Raw genomic sequence first — 17987 nt, 5'->3', positions numbered from 1 at the left:
ATTACACTCTGCCAATCCAGACCTAGCAGTAAGACTGGAGTCAGTCGTTTAGCTTGCTGGGGTTCTGTTACTACTCTGTGAACTTAGCAAGTTTGCGGCTGTATTCTAAGACTTGCCTGTCTAATCCTGTCTCACTGTGCTAGGTGTCAGGGGTCAGTTTAGTGGCAGTAAGCTAAAACCTGTGCACTGCAAGTGAGAAATAGGATTGTGGAGACTCTCCTTGTGTCTATCATTCCATCTCTGACCAAGGAGTTTACTGCCACACCCGTTGGTAACCCTTTAGGGTTTTGCTGTTGCCCTTCGCAACAGCATTTCGGGTTCTCTACGTATTAAAACACAACATCTTGCTTTTTCCATCTGTGCAGTTCTAATACAAGGGAGATACCCAGTTCCTTAGCCTCTGGGCTTCTCTGTTCACTTTGTGTGTATTTTGTTACCCTATTACCTTCTGTGTACGTTATGTCATATTCCCCAGTTTGTCTGTGAGTCCATTTGTTTTGCATAACAGTTCAAACACCAGTACATTCCTGCAGACACTGGAGTGCATAACAGTTCTGACACCAGTACTTTCCTGCAGGCACTGGTGTGCATAACAAGATGTCACTGTTGAAGTACACCAGGATGAGGATATGGGTGTTGCTGGCGCTGGGGAGGAAATTGACAAGGAGGATTCTGATGGTGAGGTGGTTTGTTTAAGTCAGGCACCCGGGGAGACACCTATTGTCCGTGGGACGAATATGGCCATTGACATGCCTGGTCAAAATACAAAAAATATCAGCTCTTCGTGTGGAATTATTTCAACACAAATGCAGACAATAGGTGTCAAGCCGTGTGTTGCCTTTGTCAAGCTGTAATAAGTAGGGGTTAGGACGTTAACCACCTAGGAACATCCTCCCTTATACGTCACCTGCAGCGCATTCATCAGAAGTCAGTGACAAGTTCAAAAACTTTGGATGACCGCGGAAGCAATCCACTGACCACTAAATCCCTTCCTCTTGTAACCAAGCTCCTGCAAACCACACCACCAACTCCCTCAGTGTCAATTTCCACCTTACACAGGAAAGCCAATAGTCCTGCAGGCCATGTCACTGGCAAGTATGACGAGTCCTCTCCTGCCTGGGATTCCTCCGATGCATCCTTGAGTGTAACGCCTACTGCTGCTGGCGCTGCTGTTGTTGCTGCTGGGAGTCAATCGTCATCCCAGAGGGGAAGTCGGAAGACCACTTGCACTACTTCCAGTAAGCAATTGACTGTCCAACAGTCCTTTGCGAGGAAGATGAAATATCACAGCAGTCATCCTGCTGCAAAGCGGATATCTCAGGCCTTGGCAGCCTGGGTGGTGAGAAACGTGGTTCCGGTATCCACCGTTAATTCAGAGGCAACTAGAGACTTGATTGAGGTACTGTGTCCCCGGTACCAAATACCATCTAGGTTCCATTTCTCTAGGCAGGCGATACCGAAAATGTACACAGACGTCAGAAAAAGAGTCACCAGTGTCCTAAAAAATGCAGTTGTACCCAATGTCCACTTAACCACGGACATGTGGACAAGTGGAGCAGGGCAGACTCAGGACTATATGACTGTGACAGCCCACTGGGTAGATGTATTGCCTCCCGCAGCAAGAACAGCAGCGGCGGCACCAGTAGCAGCATCTTGCAAACGCCAAATCGTTCCTAGGCAGGCTACGCTTTGTATCACCGCTTTCCAGAATACGCACACAGCTGACAACCTCTTACGGAAACTGAGGAACATCATCACAGATTGTCTTACCCCAATTGGACTCTCCTGGGGATTTGTGACATCGGACAACGCCAGCAATATTGTGCGTGCATTGCATCTGGGCAAACTCCAGCACGTCCCATGTTTTGCACATACATTGAATTTGGTGGTGCAGAATTATTTAAAAAACGACAGGGGCGTGCAAGAGATGCTGTCGGTGGCCCGAAGAATTGCGGGCCACTTTCAGCATTCAGCCACCGCGTACCGAAGACTGGAGCACCACCAAACATTCCTGAACCTGCCCTGCCATCATCTGAAGCAAGAGGTGGTAACGAGGTGGAATTCAACCCTCTATATGCTTCAGAGGATGGAGGAGCAGCAAAAGGCCATTCAAGCCTATACATCTGCCCACGATATAGGCAAACGAGGGGGAATGCACCTGACTCAAGCGCAGTGGAGAATGATTTCAACGTTGTGCAAGGTTCTGCAACCCTTTGAACTTGCCACACGTGAAGTCAGTTCAGACACTGCCAGCCTGAGTCAGGTCATTCCCCTCATCAGGCTTTTGCAGAAGAAGCTGGAGACATTGAAGGAGGAGCTAAAACAGAGCGATTCCACTAGGCATGTGAGACTTGTGGATGGAGCCCTTAATTCGCTTAACCAGGATTCACGGTTGGTCAATCTGTTGAAATCAGAGCACTACATTTTGGCCACCGTGCTCGATCCTAGATTTAAAACCTATGTTGTATCTCTCTTTCCGGCAGACACAAGTCTGCAGAGGTTCAAAGACCTGCTGGTGAGAAAATTGTCAAGTCAAGCGGAACGTGACCCGTCAACATCTCCTCCTTCACATTCTCCCGCAACTGGGGGTGCGAGGAAAAGGCTAAGAATTCCGAGCCCACCAGCTGGCGGTGATGCAGGGCAGTCTGAAGCGAGTGCTGACATCTGGTCCGGACTGAAGGACCTGCCAACGATTACTGACATGTCGTCTACTGTCACTGCATATGATTCTCTCACCATTGAAAGAATGGTGGAGGATTATATGAGTGACCGCATCCAAGTAGGCACGTCAGACAGTCCGTACGTATACTGGCAGGAAAAAGAGGCAATTTGGAGGCCCTTGCACAAACTGGCTTTATTCTGCCTGGCTTTATTCTACTCCGAAAGAGTGTTAAGTGCAGCCGCTCACCTTGTCGGCAATCGGCGTACGAGGTTACTTCCAGAAAATGTGGAGAAGATGATGTTCATCAAAATGAATTATAATCAATTCCTCCATGGAGACATTCACTAGCAGCAATTGCCTCCAGAAAGTACACAGGGTCCTGAGATGGTGGATTCCAGTGGGGACGAATTAATAATCTGTGAGGAGGGGGATGTACACAGTGAAAGGGGTGAGAAATCGGAGGATGATGATGAGGTGGACATCTTGCCTCTGTAGAAGAATAATTTTTTAAAAATAAGGTATTGCGCTGACTTACTGGTGGAGAAATAACTTACTAATATTTCCCTTCTCAGGGGTATTCTAATAGTAATACTGCTGCTGCTACCCAAAATGAGGGATTTTTTGCGCCCCTCGTGATTATGATAGAAACAAGAAAACAAACAAAGTGGGAGCGCTGCTAGTATTGCTAAAAAATCCAACCTTCTTTACTTATATAATTAATACTCATTAGCGGTGTATATAATAAAATGACCTTTAATTATTAACATAAAAAACAAAGATAAAAGGGAGAGAGAGAGAAAAAGAAAGAAAAAAAGAAGAAAAACAATGTTAATAACACCAATGATAAATTATATTATTGAGATGGAATACCAGATTAGAGATATTTTATCTGATTCACATGAAACATATGGAAATCCTGTGTAGGCTATAATAGTATTGCACAGTGCCCTAGCTTAATAGCGTAGTCTCATAGGGTAGTTCAGATGGTTACTTGTTGCTGGCCAAAAGAAACAATGTTTCATTTTTCCATGAAGATATGAATACTTTGATATAGCTTCATCCACATATAACCCAATGTAGCAGTGCGGATCCAGCTGAATGCAATGTCCTTTATAGAAATAAGGATCCCTTAATCACACAGTCTCTATATTGAAGTTACCTGGGTCCCACGGCACTGGTGCTGTTCCTCTATTTTTCTCCTACTGGACCTGCCAGCGTTTTACAACAGTGGAGGAGGTTTCTTGTCCGTATGTGCTACGTGGTCACAAGAGAGCACCGGAGTGCCGCTGAGCACATCACCTACACACAGCACTGACGTCAGTGAAGAGAACGGGACCACGTAGCACATACGGACAAGAACACTTTGTTTGTTTTCTTGCCTCTGTAGAGCCAGTTTGTGCAAGGAGAGATTGATTGCTTCTTTTTTTGGGGGGGGCGCAAACCAACCAGTCATTTTAGTCACAGTCGTGTGGCAGACCCTGTCGCTGAAATGATGGGTTCGTTAAAGTGTGCATGTCCTGTTTATACATCATACGGGTGGGTGGGAGGGCCCAAGGACAATTCCATATTGCACCTTTTTTTTTCTTTCATTTTTCTTTGCATCATGTGCTGTTTGGGGACAATTTTTTTGAAGTGCCATCCTGCCTGACACTGCAGTGCCACTCCTAGATGGGCCAGGTGCTTGTGTCGCCCACTTGGGTCGCTTAACTTAGTCACACAGCTACCTCATTGCGCCTCTTTTTTTCTTTGCATCATGTGCTGTTTGGGGACAATTTTTTTGAAGTGCCATCCTGCCTGACACTGCAGTGCCACTCCTAGATGGGCCAGGTGTTTGTGTCGGCCACTTGGGTCGCTTAGCTTAGTCACACAGCTACCTCATTGCGCCTCTTTTTTTCTTTGCATCATGTGCTGTTTGAGGACTATTTTTTTTAAGTGCCATCCTGTCTGACACTGCAGTGCCACTCCTAGATGGGCCAGGTGTTTGTGTCGGCCACTTGTGTCGCTTAGCTTAGTCACACAGCGACCTTGGTGCGCCCCTTTTTTTCTTTGCATCATGTGCTTTTTGGGGACTATTTTTTTGAAGTGCCATCCTGTCTGACACTGCAGTGCCACTCCTAGATGGGCCAGGTGCTTGTGTCGCCCACTTGGGTCGCTTAACTTAGTCACACAGCTACCTCATTGCGCCTCTTTTTTTCTTTGCATCATGTGCTGTTTGGGGACAATTTTTTTGAAGTGCCATCCTGCCTGACACTGCAGTGCCACTCCTAGATGGGCCAGGTGTTTGTGTCGGCCACTTGGGTCGCTTAGCTTAGTCACACAGCGACCTTGGTGCGCCTCTTTTTTTCTTTGCATCATGTGCTGCTTGGGGACAATTTTTTTGAAGTGCCATCCTGCCTGACACTGCAGTGCCACTCCTAGATGGGCCAGGTGTTTTTGTCGGCCACTTGGGTCGCTTAGCTTTGTCACACAGCTACCTCATTGCGCCTCTTTTTTTCTTTGCATCATGTGCTGTTTGGGGACAATTTTTTTAATCTGCCATCCTGTCTGACACTGCAGCGCCACTCCTAGATGGGCCAGGTGTTTGTGTCGGCCACTTGGGTCGCTTAGCTTAGTCACACAGCTACCTCATTGCGCCTCTTTTTTTCTTTGCATCATGTGCTGTTTGAGGACTATTTTTTTTAAGTGCCATCCTGTCTGACACTGCAGTGCCACTCCTAGATGGGCCAGGTGTTTGTGTCGGCCACTTGTGTCGCTTAGCTTAGTCACACAGCGACCTTGGTGCGCCCCTTTTTTTCTTTGCATCATGTGCTTTTTGGGGACTATTTTTTTGAAGTGCCATCCTGTCTGACACTGCAGTGCCACTCCTAGATGGGCCAGGTGTTTGTGTCGGCCACTTGTGTCGCTTAGCTTAGCCATCCAGCAACCTCGGTGCAAATTTTAGGACTAAAAATAATATTGTGAGGTGTGAGGTGTTCAGAATAGACTGAAAATGAGTGGAAATTATGGTTATTGAGGTTAATAATACTATGGGATCAAAATGACCCCCAAATTCTATGATTTAAGCTGTTTTTGAGGGTTTTTTGTAAAAAAAAATGAATCCAAAACACACCCGAATCCGACTACAAATTTTCAGGGAGGTTTTGCCAAAACGCGTCCAAATCCAAAACACGGCCGCGGAACCGAATCCAAAACCAAAACACCAAACTCGAAAAATTTCCGGTGCACATCACTATTTTTAATGCATCTCTTGCACCAAGCTTGTGCTAGATGTAAGTGTTGATGGTTGGAAGAACTGCGGGTGGTGGACTACTGTATATGCAGAAAGACAGATGGATATTTGCATAAACAAATACTTAGGCTCAAGTCAGAATACCAGTGTTCGGGATGTCGGCAGTTGGAATACCGACACCGGAACCCTGACACTTTTCAGAAGACTGATGCCAGAATCCTGACATCGATCACATTGCTGGCACCGGAATCCTCACTGTCGGCATAACGGGGGCGGTTAGGATTAAACTGAGGGGGAAGGTTAGGGTTTGTCACTAGAGGGCGGGTTAGGGTTAGGCTGCAGGGGTGGTAAGGTTTGGCTGTGGGGAGGGAGGGTTTGGGTTAGGCACTAAAAAGGCAGTGTTAGAGCTAGGCACTAAGGGAGGAGCATGAGGGTTAGGCTAAGGGAGGGTTAGGGGGGCAGAAGGGGAGGGTTATTATGCTTACCTAGCAGGTGTCGAGATACTGTGTGTTGGGATTCCACTGTCAGTCATCCGACCACCGGCATCCCAAGTGCCGGGGTCCTGATACTATCTTGGATACTTGCATTAGCATAAGTTAGTAAGGGGTCTATTATTGAATCAGTGAAAAGACTGGAGAAGTGAGCCAGTGGAGAAGTTGCCCATGGCAACCAATCAGCTGCTCTGTATCATTTTATAGTTTGAAAATTCTAAATGTTGCTCCAATGCTGATTGGTTGCCATGGGCAACTTCTCCACAGGCTCACTTCTCCTCTCTTTTCACTGCTTCATGAACAGACCCCTGAATCTAACAGAAAAAGGAACTTATTCCAGCGCTCTTGGACAAATACAAAAACGGTGCAGCTTCCAAAGAAAAAAGATATCACCAATCTTTCAAATACAGAGTCCAAAAAAGGTTGTCAATGGAAATTGCGCTCCTCTTTATCCGATCATGTTCCCTCAAAGGAAGAAAACAAACATAGTATAGTCTGTTTTATGCACCTACATTATTTAAACAGTGATGATTAGGTGAAAAGGTGAGAAGAATAATAGGATAGTAGACACCTTTTGTTTCTACCCTTCTTGTCAATACCTTAAAATTTAACTCAAAGGTCAATTGAGGCAATTATAGCAAAGTGAGATTTATAGAAGAAAAAGAGGTTTTCAAGATCTACTTGCTTCGAACAGTTTCTTTTCAATTATCATAAAAATTGGCTTGAAAGCATACCCTTTGGACAGTTTCAATGATTGAAAAGAAACTGTTCGAAGATCCTGAGTGTCAAGTAAAAGATCTGAACAATAAATTTAATAAAAAGGGTTATAAATAAGACAATCTGGATAAAGCAATTGAAAAGGTATCAAAAATGGAAAGAAAAGATCTTTTAAGTATTAAAAATATAGAGGTGATTAATAATGAGAAGTTCAAGTGATCCTTCATAACTCAATATGGACAGTATCATCAGCGAGTAGAACAAATAAGTAAAAAGAATTGGAAGTTACTACAGGAAGATAGAACGCTAAAACATTATCTACCATCTAATCCTTCCTTTATATATAGGAAAGCACAGAGAATTAAGGATAGACTAGTTAATAGTGCATTAATGGAGTATAAAAGAGGCACTGCACGTAATTTAGGATTCCATAGATGTGGTAATTGCCTGCCCTGTCGCACTACATTTAAAAATATTAACCCAAGAAAACTAGTGGAGTTTGAACATAATGGAAATAAATATAACATTACACAGTTTGTAACCTGGGATTCAAGAAATGTAGTTTATTGTTTAAAATGTGTATGTGGTCTGCTTTACGTGGGGAAAATGACAAGAGCGTTGAAAACACGTTTAGTGGAACACATTTATAATATTAAAAACAGTTTGGAAACTCATTCAGTATCCAGTCATTGCTAAAAGGTTAATAACTGTGATCGCAATAGTATCATCTCATTCCGGGTATTGGAGCAAATAACACATAATTGGAGATCGAGAGATCTAGAGAATCGCTTGTCCAAATCCAAAATGAGATGGGTAATTCATTTGGGAACGTGGAATTTGAGCTTAAATGTTTCTTGGAGGATTAACAATATATTTTTACCTGTGATAGGTTTAGCTAAATCCGTACCAGGAAGCTCCATATTGTCTGGGGTGGAGCACATGGTGTGCTTCATTGACCATGTGATGTGCCCCACGTGAGGAGGGCTCAGTGATAAGCCAGCCAGCGGTGAACCGCGTAATGCGCTCCATAACACCAGGAAGACGTTCCGGCGGAAGTGATGTATCGGAACTGGTGGAGAGCATCATGCGTTCCAGCTACCCGGAAGCAGAACAGGAGAACGGAGTGCTCTTTTTGAATGTGATTGGAATCAGCTGTTCTTAGTTTGTGCAATCTAGTGTGGTATAAATAAGTGGAATTGGGACAGACAAAGATAACCATGGCCTGAGGAAGGGAAACCGATACGTGTTGCTAACGGAGGGGACCCCAGTTGGACTGCACTACTCCACTCATGCCTGAGGATTGAGGACCATCATCTTTGGAGTATAACCGGGACTCTAATTATAATTATGCGCTGGTCTGATTTATCAGTCAGACATTTATCCATCTGGTAGGCGTGCAATTTCACTGGGATTACTCCCTTGCTATTTTCTTGTGTCTTATATGTGTTTTTATAGTGTGTGTAAATCTTTTAAATTAAAAACATTTTAAATACAATATCACACTATGCGAGATATATATATTTTTTTCCATATAAACCTGCTGGAGTTATTTTTATGTGAATCCTGCAATAAATAAATCTACACTTGATTGCTGCTTGCCCTGGTATGTTTTATGCTGTTTAACCTCATTTGATTGGGGTCAGCTGTAAGGTAACCAGATCACCACAAAGGGGTGCTTTTGTGAAGTGACTGTGAAAACCTCTTTTTCTTCTATAAATCTCACTTTGCTATAATTGCCTCAATTGACCTTTGAGGTAAATTTTAAGGTAACCATATTAACAAGAGGGATATAAACAAAAGGTGTCTACTATCCTTTTATTCTTCTCAACTTTTCACCTAATCATCACTTTTTAAATAATATAGGTGTATAAAATAGACTATACTATGTTTGTTTTCTTCCTTTGAGGGAACATGATTGGATAAAGAGGAGCACCATTTCCATTGACAAACCTTTTTAGACCCCTGAATCTGTCTGCTCGGGTCACCCTCACTTGGCATGCATTTTGTGTATTACTCAAAAGAATCAGGCCCATACAGAACTTTCAGATGATCCATATATATCTGAGTGCTATAAGTTGAGCTGCTAATGTATGTGGCCCATAAATGAGAGAAGCCCAGAGATTTCAGGTGGCCCATCCTTCAAGGTCTTGGCACTTACCGCACTCCCCAATGCCTCCTGATAGACTCTTTAAAGAATCCTCTTTTGGGTACTTTTGCTTCTTAGAGCAGAATGAAGACATAGGAAGCTACAGAGAGTTCTTTTTGGCCCACTTTTCCTCCTTTGCATATACAGTAGGTAACCATTATTGTGTGTAGAATTCTACCATTTTTAACTCAAAAAATTGTACTGTATTGTATTCAATGGTTGCAAACCATTGGATGCAGCTTTCCAATGCACATTTGATGGCTGGCTGCTTCTGTGCTGCAGACACCCAGAAGTGGTGTCTGCAGCTCAGTTAATGTGCACATGTGCACTAATACCATTGAAAAAAAGTATTAGTGGCCTACTGTCCACCAATACATTTCCACCCCTGACTGGGGTATTTTTCAAGGAGAAAAAAAACTAATGTTCTAAGCCTGCTTTAAAAAAAACTATTTAAATGTTAACTATCCAATTCTATCTCTCTGTGCACAGCTGGACCCTATGCAACATTAAATCTCCTATATAATTGCCCAGATCTGTCACTCTGCTGGGCAGAGTCACAATGTTGGGCAGAGTCAGAGTAAATGAGTCACAGAGTCACAGATCTGAATGCATACAGGAAAAACACACGCACACGCACAGTATAATGCATATAGGACCTTAGTGCATGTTATAGGTCCAGCTGCAATGGTGAAAAGTGGGGACAGAACTTTATAACACCAGGACAGCTGTCAGCTGTGATACATATACACAGTATAATGCATATGGCAGGGTATAGGGGAAGCAGGGGAACACAGGGCGCCTGTATACCCCGGGTATATGTGTGACCTGCAGGAACTGTTACCTGGGCTGGTGTCCGCGGGTCTACAGCCGCTGCAGACTCTCCTCATTCCTCCCCGGCTACAACTGTAACCAGTTACACTCCCTATGACACAAGCAGCATAAAACTACAACTCCCGCCATGCAGCGGGTGCCTGTGCGCAGTGACACCCACTGTGGTTGGCCACGGAATGATCGGCCTCTGTGATTGGCTGCGGTGCTCCCGGCTGATGGTTTGGTTACAGTTGTAGCCGGGGAGGAATGAGGAGAGTCTGAGGCGACTGCAGACCCGCGGACACCAGCTCAGGTAACGGCTCCTGCAGGTCACACATATACCCGGGGTCTACAGGTGCCCAGTGCTCCCCTACAGCCCCTATACCCTGCCATATGCATTATACTCTGTATGTGTATCACAGCTGACAGCTGTCCCGGTGTTATAAAGTCCTGTCCCCACTTTTCACCATTGCAGCTGGACCCATAACAAGCACTAAGGCCCTATGTGCATTATACTGTGTGTGTGTTTTTCCTATATGTATTCAGATCTGTGACACTGTGACTCATTTATTGACTCCACCAAGTGTTGTGACTCCGCCAAGCGTTAGAACATGACCCGTGGCACTTGCACACCTGGACCTCCCCTACCTGCAGCGCCCCTGGACACCCTCCCCCATCCATGGCACCCCCCTCCCCACCCGTCCCCCACCGCTGGCACCTCCGGACCCCCTACCCCACCCGCGGCACCGCTGCACCCACCTCTCCACCACCCACAGCGACTCCGGACTGCCTCCCCCATCCACCGTAGCCCCGCACGTGCCCATCCCCCACCTGCAAACCCCCCACCCCATACCACCCACCCCCTACACCACTCACGGCAACCCCGCACCCACCCCTCCCCCATCTGCAACAGCCCCACACATGCCTCCAGACCCCCCCCATCCATAGTCCCCATTCCCCCGCCCCCTCCCTGTCGCAAGGGGCTACGCCCCCTTCACCATCAGACGCCCTTTCGTCGTGCAATATTTAACCACTAACAATACTAGGAATGCAGGTAATACTCCATATAATAGAAATATTGAATGCCAGAAAGGCGTGCAGGGGTTAAGGGGGCGTTGCCCCTTACGACGGCGTGAAGAGCACCCGTAGGGCGCGATGAGTCACCTAGTGTATATATAACTACAATAAACAGTGCATAGTGACACTGACATTTGAGTTTGTATTTAATTATTATCTTAAGGGTTGAGTGCTATAATATATACCATTGAAAAGTTGTGATGCACTGGCTTGTAGAAGTGGCCCCAGTGCAGTTCGCACACCCTTAGTGACATCTCTGGTTAGTAGCCATCACATACAGTAGTTGGATTTGATGTTAGAAGCCCGGTAACTATTCAATACCGGCCTTCCAATGTACATGCCTAATATGGAGTACATCTTGATACACGAAGGACACAGGAGAACCTGTGGGCAATCTCAATAATAAGAGAAGTGTAACAGCTAAATTATTAAAATAGGTTAACAATACTTAAAGGTTAATTAATCAAAAGCTGTAACTAAATACAGGTTGAGTATCCCATATCCAACAAGCTTGGGACCAGGGGTAATTTGGATATCGGATTTTTCCATATTTTGGAATAATTGCATACCATAATGAGATATCATGGCGATGGGACCCAAGTCAAAGCACAAAATGCATTTATGGTTTATATACACCTTCTACACACTTAGCCTGAAGGTCATTTTAGCCAATATTTTTAATAACTTTGTGCATTAAACAACGTGTGTGTACATACACACAATTAATTTATGTTTCACATACAGCTTATACACACAGTCTGAAGGTCATTTAATACAATATTTTTAATTCTTTTGTGTATTAAACAAAGTTTGAGTACATTGAGCCACAGAAAACAAAAGTTTCACTATCTCAGTCTCACTCAAAAAATTCTGTATTTCGGAATATTTGGATATGGGATATTCAACCTGTACTGTATATTCAAAGTCAATGTAAATATTTATTTAGTAAACTTTATGTGCCAAGGGCCATAGAGAAAACAAGAGGTCATCACTTTCTTATGTGTACAAATGAAAGATTTGCAATCCACATTCTGTAATATACAGTAACATATTTGTAAATTCCATACCACAAGATTTGGAAGAAGCTGTTTCATTAACATACTGTAGTTTTTAAATGAATCAGATGGCCTTAACAAGCAGGCTGTAGCTATAATTATCAGAGTGCATTGTAGTGGTTATGGTTTGTCTTCACCTTGGTCAAGACTGCTAACACTTATGAGACACCAATGGATTGATGTCTTATTTTCGGCAACCTCATCCCCTTCAAAACTAATATGATTGACTCCTTGGGCGGGATGTAATGTCGCCCGAGATCAGCCGACGTGCAGGATTCCGGCAGAATTTTTTTTAAAGGGGCAATCACTTACAAGACATGGTTTTGCATTGAATTATTTGAATTATGTATTATTATTATTATTATTATTATTATTAGCAACAGTCAACAGGTGAATGAGTTATGTCATTGTACTTTTTGATGCAATAGATTTTCAGATAAAAAGAGAAAGCGCTCCATCAATACTGAATGTCTATTTTTTGGTACAGTAAGATAAAAGTAAAGATCTATGTGTCTTTCATCTTTGAAAACCAACGGTAATCCTACAATCTCTTAGCAATACAAGGCAGTATGTGCAGTGACCCTAATTAATCAGCTACCCCTGGAGCACTGCCTGCTTCTCTAGTATCTGATAATAAAACTTACTCTCTTACTTGGTATGCAGTTCAATAAAAGGTAGATGATTGTCAAAATTAAATCCTGTTTGTAGAGATTAGGTGGCATAGGAAGCAAAATTCAATAGAATATTTTTCCAGAAAAAACCTGTTAGCGGCAACACCTAGTAAGATAATTAAAATGACCTTAAACAGATAATATGATTTTGTTATATCCTTTTTTGTTAAATAGAGTGCATGTGAGATAAAGCTTGCAGAAAGCGAAGATATAGGATCTAACATTGTGGCAGATAAGACAGTATTTTGAAGCTCTGCACACACCATTTCCAAAAGGTATACTGAAAAATAATACAGTGGTCAGTTTTCTAACAAGGCCCGTAAGAGACTGACATGTCTGCATAGATATTTATTAAAACAAACGTTAGCTAAACAGGAAGTAATCACATTCTCCTGTTTATTCTAAATAATGAACTTTAACTGTAGTAACACAGACTGCTATTGTGGCTTGCTGAATTACCATTCTGTGAAATTGTTTATTGACAAAAGCAATGGACTAAACCTTTCAAACTTGTTTTGCGAAGCTTTATAAATGTTTCTCTGTGTAGTGAACTCTTTTAATGATGCTGGTGAGCTAGAGCAGGGAAATTAAATACTGCTTTCTAATCTATTAACAAAGCAGGAAGCGTTCCTCTCTTTCATTTTATGAATTACAGTACTTCACATTAGGTCAGTGTTCTGTCACAATGAACTCTACATATTATACATTCAAGACTAAAGTTTTTCATAAATATTGTAAAAACAGAAAAGAAATTTGCCTGTGCTTGTGTTTACCCATAGGTGTCTGAAACATGTATGGTAATGTAGAAACTTGGGGATCCCTTCATGTTAAATACTATATTTTGATCAATTTACAAATTCTGCATATTTTCCTTTGCTAGATATGCACAGATTTGCAGCAGTGGTGGTTAAGGGTCAGACCAGAGTCCGGCTTTGTGTCCCGTTTGTGAGGTGGCAAGATATGATTTGACAGAGATTGAGAGAACAAGCAGTGCCATGTGGGAAGAACAGAAAGCTGTGACACATGTTGTTGGCGAGAAGCCAGTGAAGGTGATGGATTTGTGCCAATGAGCGGAGCTGATTTGGTGCGCACCGAGTGCTCATGTGATGGGGTGGAAAGCAGCGCTGCATTGTTAAGACAGCGGGGTTCTTCCGCCAGTGTGGAGAACCACAAGAGCGGGCATGAGACGCCGCAGCCGTGGACCGGACACTGCCAGGTTTATGCAGAGGCGCGGATGCCGTGGCCATTTTGGGAGAGGCTCAAACTGCTGAGACAGATTCCAGGAGAGGCTGAAATAACCTGTGAAATTTGGAGTGAGTAACAGAGACTGTTGTTGCGGAAGGCAGGAAGGTGAGTGATAAGCTGTATAGTCCATGGAAACTCATATACTACTCATGACCACATGGAATAAAGGGGTGTCAATACACACTTGACTGAGAATCATGCAGAGTTACCCCTGTTTAACCACAGTATTAATCAGTACAGAGTCTCTACATAAGAGAAGAACATCATAGAAACATTGAGCTGTTTAAGGAATGAGCTACTCATTCCAAGAGGTAATTACTACAGAGACAGTTGTTTGTTAGAGACTCTATGACACCTTTGTTACCTACATCCTTGTTTAACATTGGAGCACAGTGACATTTACTAACTAAACCCAGGATCAATCTTCTGAATGTGCAGTTATACCACATCCCCATTGCAACACTGTGGCACTGTTGGATCTCCATCCCTTGTGCAACAAGATCAGTTTTACCACAGTTCCTCCTCATTGCAGTACTGTGGCACTGTAGGATATATGAGCTCCAACATACATTGCCATTGAAGATTGGGAAATTTTTTGAGTATTGGATATTTAAAAAAGTAGCAATTGACATTGTAAACTGTATTCTTAAGCACATTATTTCCTTTTTTTGTTGTATCATTTTCTTTGAACATGCTTATATTTGTGATTAAATTGATTGAAACCATTGAATTATTGAATGTCCCAGTGTAATGTGAACTGTAGCTAAATGTTTTTTTCTTGTAATCATTTTCTTTTGATTTTCATTATTGTGATTATCTAATTATTGCTGCAAAATAATAACCATCTTTAATCCAGAAGTCCTTGCGGCCTAATAAAAGAACTTCCTGTTGGTAATTGCTGTCATTGAGTCAGTGGTGCATATCAATTTATCCTACCTCTCTGAACCCAATACAACAAACAAGGTACATGGGGAAAGGGTCAATCACCTAGCTACTGAACATTTGCGATACCTCTTCAAACCATTTAGATATTTGCCAGCCCCATTGTGTTATACTAGTCCTACCAGAATGTCATGTATGGATGATCCTGGGCCAGAAGAGCTCTCCATGCAGGATGCCATGTGACTCTGGTGGGAGAAGCTTGTGGCAGCCAGAAACCTGCCTACCCACAGTCAGTGTGCTGGAAATGGGTGCTGCGTGATCCTCCCCTTCCTGTCTACTTCCCAAGTCTGACTATCTCTCTCCCCAGTCCTCACACAGGGAAGAAGCCGGGCGGCAGGTAGGGGACAGAAAGAATGTGGGAGCCCCTAATGTGTCCCTGTCACCTCTCCTATACTGCAGCCCTGACAAGCACAGACGAGAAAGCCTGATTCTGGGTCGGGTGCAACAGGGTCCATGTTTGCGTCTTCTGCCAGTCGCACATCTGTGACTTTAGGTATTAATGTGCAAGGACTAGACACCCACTGTGAATGTCTCCAGACACTCCAAGCTTGCTGCATCTTTAGATGCAATTATTGGTTGCACCAACAAAACATGCATAATCGCTATGCTAAGTGAAGATTGTCCACCCAAGTATGGTCTCCAGTGTAAGCAATCAAGCATCTGTATACACAAACACTTCAGCATTAAGTCCGCATCTACCCCATAGCATACGGCCAGACAATTCCCATGTGTCTGAATAGCCACCTCACAGTCACCACCTACAATTGTCTTTCATTTGTGAATACATATACTGGATCAATTGATTCATATATATTTTTTACAGTACAGTATATATCTTTTTGGACACTCTCAATTTTCATGCAGCGTATTTGGGACTTAGCTCTGTATGTGGCTTAATTTTTGCTTTTGTAAATTGTCTTGATGAATGTGCTTCAATAAAAAATTATAAACATAAAAAAAGGCAGACAAACTAAATGCAGATTTAAAAGGCAGTGATGGCCACTACTTTGAGAAAGTTTACAATTTAGTGGGAAAAGGGCTTATTAAATATTTCCTGTTCATTACAGTAAGTGAATAGGCAATCTTACCACACTATGACGAGTTATGCAGTACTATCCAAAGGAACATGTCAGCATGAACACAATCTAATTTCACTCCATTATCTGAATCTCTTTGTATTTTTCTTAAGGTCTTGGATAACAGCAGATTCTAGTAAAAATACATTTTGAGATGTTATCACATAAATGTCTTCATTACTATTGCCATTTCGTATCATATAATGTAGATAAGTATAGATAATATTAAGGGTTGATTTTCAAAGAAGTGCACATGATACTGTACAAGTTAAAAAAAATCAAGCTCTTTCTTGTAACATCTACTGCAGGTATATACAGTATTGCCAATATTGTTACTGTTATTTCAAACTAAGTAGCAACACATGGCAATGAATGTGGCCTTTTACTAATATGGGTGAGATTGATTGAATAGGTGTTTTCGACCTGTGGAAAAACCATACCTAAAATTTGGTGACAGATCACATTAATTTTACATTTTGACCATTAGTTAAACTACTCAGGAGCTGCCAGTCATTTTAGCTGTAATGAACAGTGGTTCGCCACATAATCAACATGTGATCCTATTACAGTCAAAAGAAATCAAAATTAAGTGCTTATACAGTAGCTACAAAAGTTGGAACAGTCACTGCTTGCTTGAAAATAGGGACTAAAACTAAAGTCACAGAAATCCATGATGTGCTTTATATACCAGAGATGGGAACAAACCTCACAACCATCAGTTTCCTATAGCAAAGAGATCACAGAGTTAATTTTGCAAAAGGAAAGTGCATTTCACAGAACTGAGGATGCACTGTAATAGCAACAGGTACCTGGAGCCATAAAGTATATTTCCTTGCTACATAGCAGTCTAATGTGGTAATGACAACTGAGTCACAGTCTATACAACTTTGGCACAGAAGATATGGACAACTTGGGTATTACAGTGTCCAGAAATTACTAGTTGGAATGGTTAGAAGAATATCTGTGACTGATACAGAGAAACCTGTATGCGAGAGCAGCATAATAGGGAAGCAAAGTCATCAACCATTTCCAAAGTCAGGAAAGCAGAGCTCAACCACCAATGCAATTAGTGCATACAGATGTGTATGGCCCAGTAGAAATCTAGTCAGTATATGGTTACAGATCATTACGTTCATTAACATAGAAACACAGAATTTGACGGCAGATAAGAACCACTTGGCCCATCTAGTCTTCCCCTTTTTTTTATCCTTTAGGTAATCTCAACCCTTTTTGAACCTTAATTCTTTGTAAGGATATTCATATGCCTATCCCAAGCATGTTTAAATTGCTCTACAGTCTTAGCCTCTACCACCTCTGATGGGAGGCTATTCCACTTATCCACTACCCTTTCTGTGAAGTAATTTTTTCTTAAATTCCCCTGAACCTGCGTCCCTCCAGTTTCAGTGTATGTCCTCGAGTTCTAATACTTCTCTTCCTTTGAAGAATGATTCCTTTCTGAACTTTGTTAAGACCCTTGGTGTATTTGAAATTTTCTATCATGTCCACCCTTTCCCTTCTCTCCTCCAAACTATACATGTTAAGATCTTTTAGCCTTTTTGGCTAAGTTTTGTGGTGTAGGCCATGCACCATTTTAGTTGCTCATCTTTGTATACTCTCTAATGTATTTATATCCTTCTGGAGATATGGTCTCCAGAACTGGACACAGTATCTCAGATGATGCCGTACCGATGACCTATACAGTGGCATTATTACTTCTTTTTTCCTGCTACTGATTCCTCTCCCTATGCAACCAAGCATCTGACTTGCCTTTCTCATTGCTTTGTTGCATTGCGTTCCTGCCTTTAAGTCACATGAAATAGTGACTCCTAAATCCCCTTCCTCGTCAGTAGTTTCCATTATAGTACC

This window comes from Pseudophryne corroboree, chromosome 8 (assembly GCF_028390025.1).
Source record: "Pseudophryne corroboree isolate aPseCor3 chromosome 8, aPseCor3.hap2, whole genome shotgun sequence".
NCBI classification, from domain to species: domain Eukaryota; kingdom Metazoa; phylum Chordata; class Amphibia; order Anura; family Myobatrachidae; genus Pseudophryne; species Pseudophryne corroboree.
The sequence above is the reverse complement of the archived record's forward strand: the minus strand, read 5'-3'. Positions refer to the sequence as shown.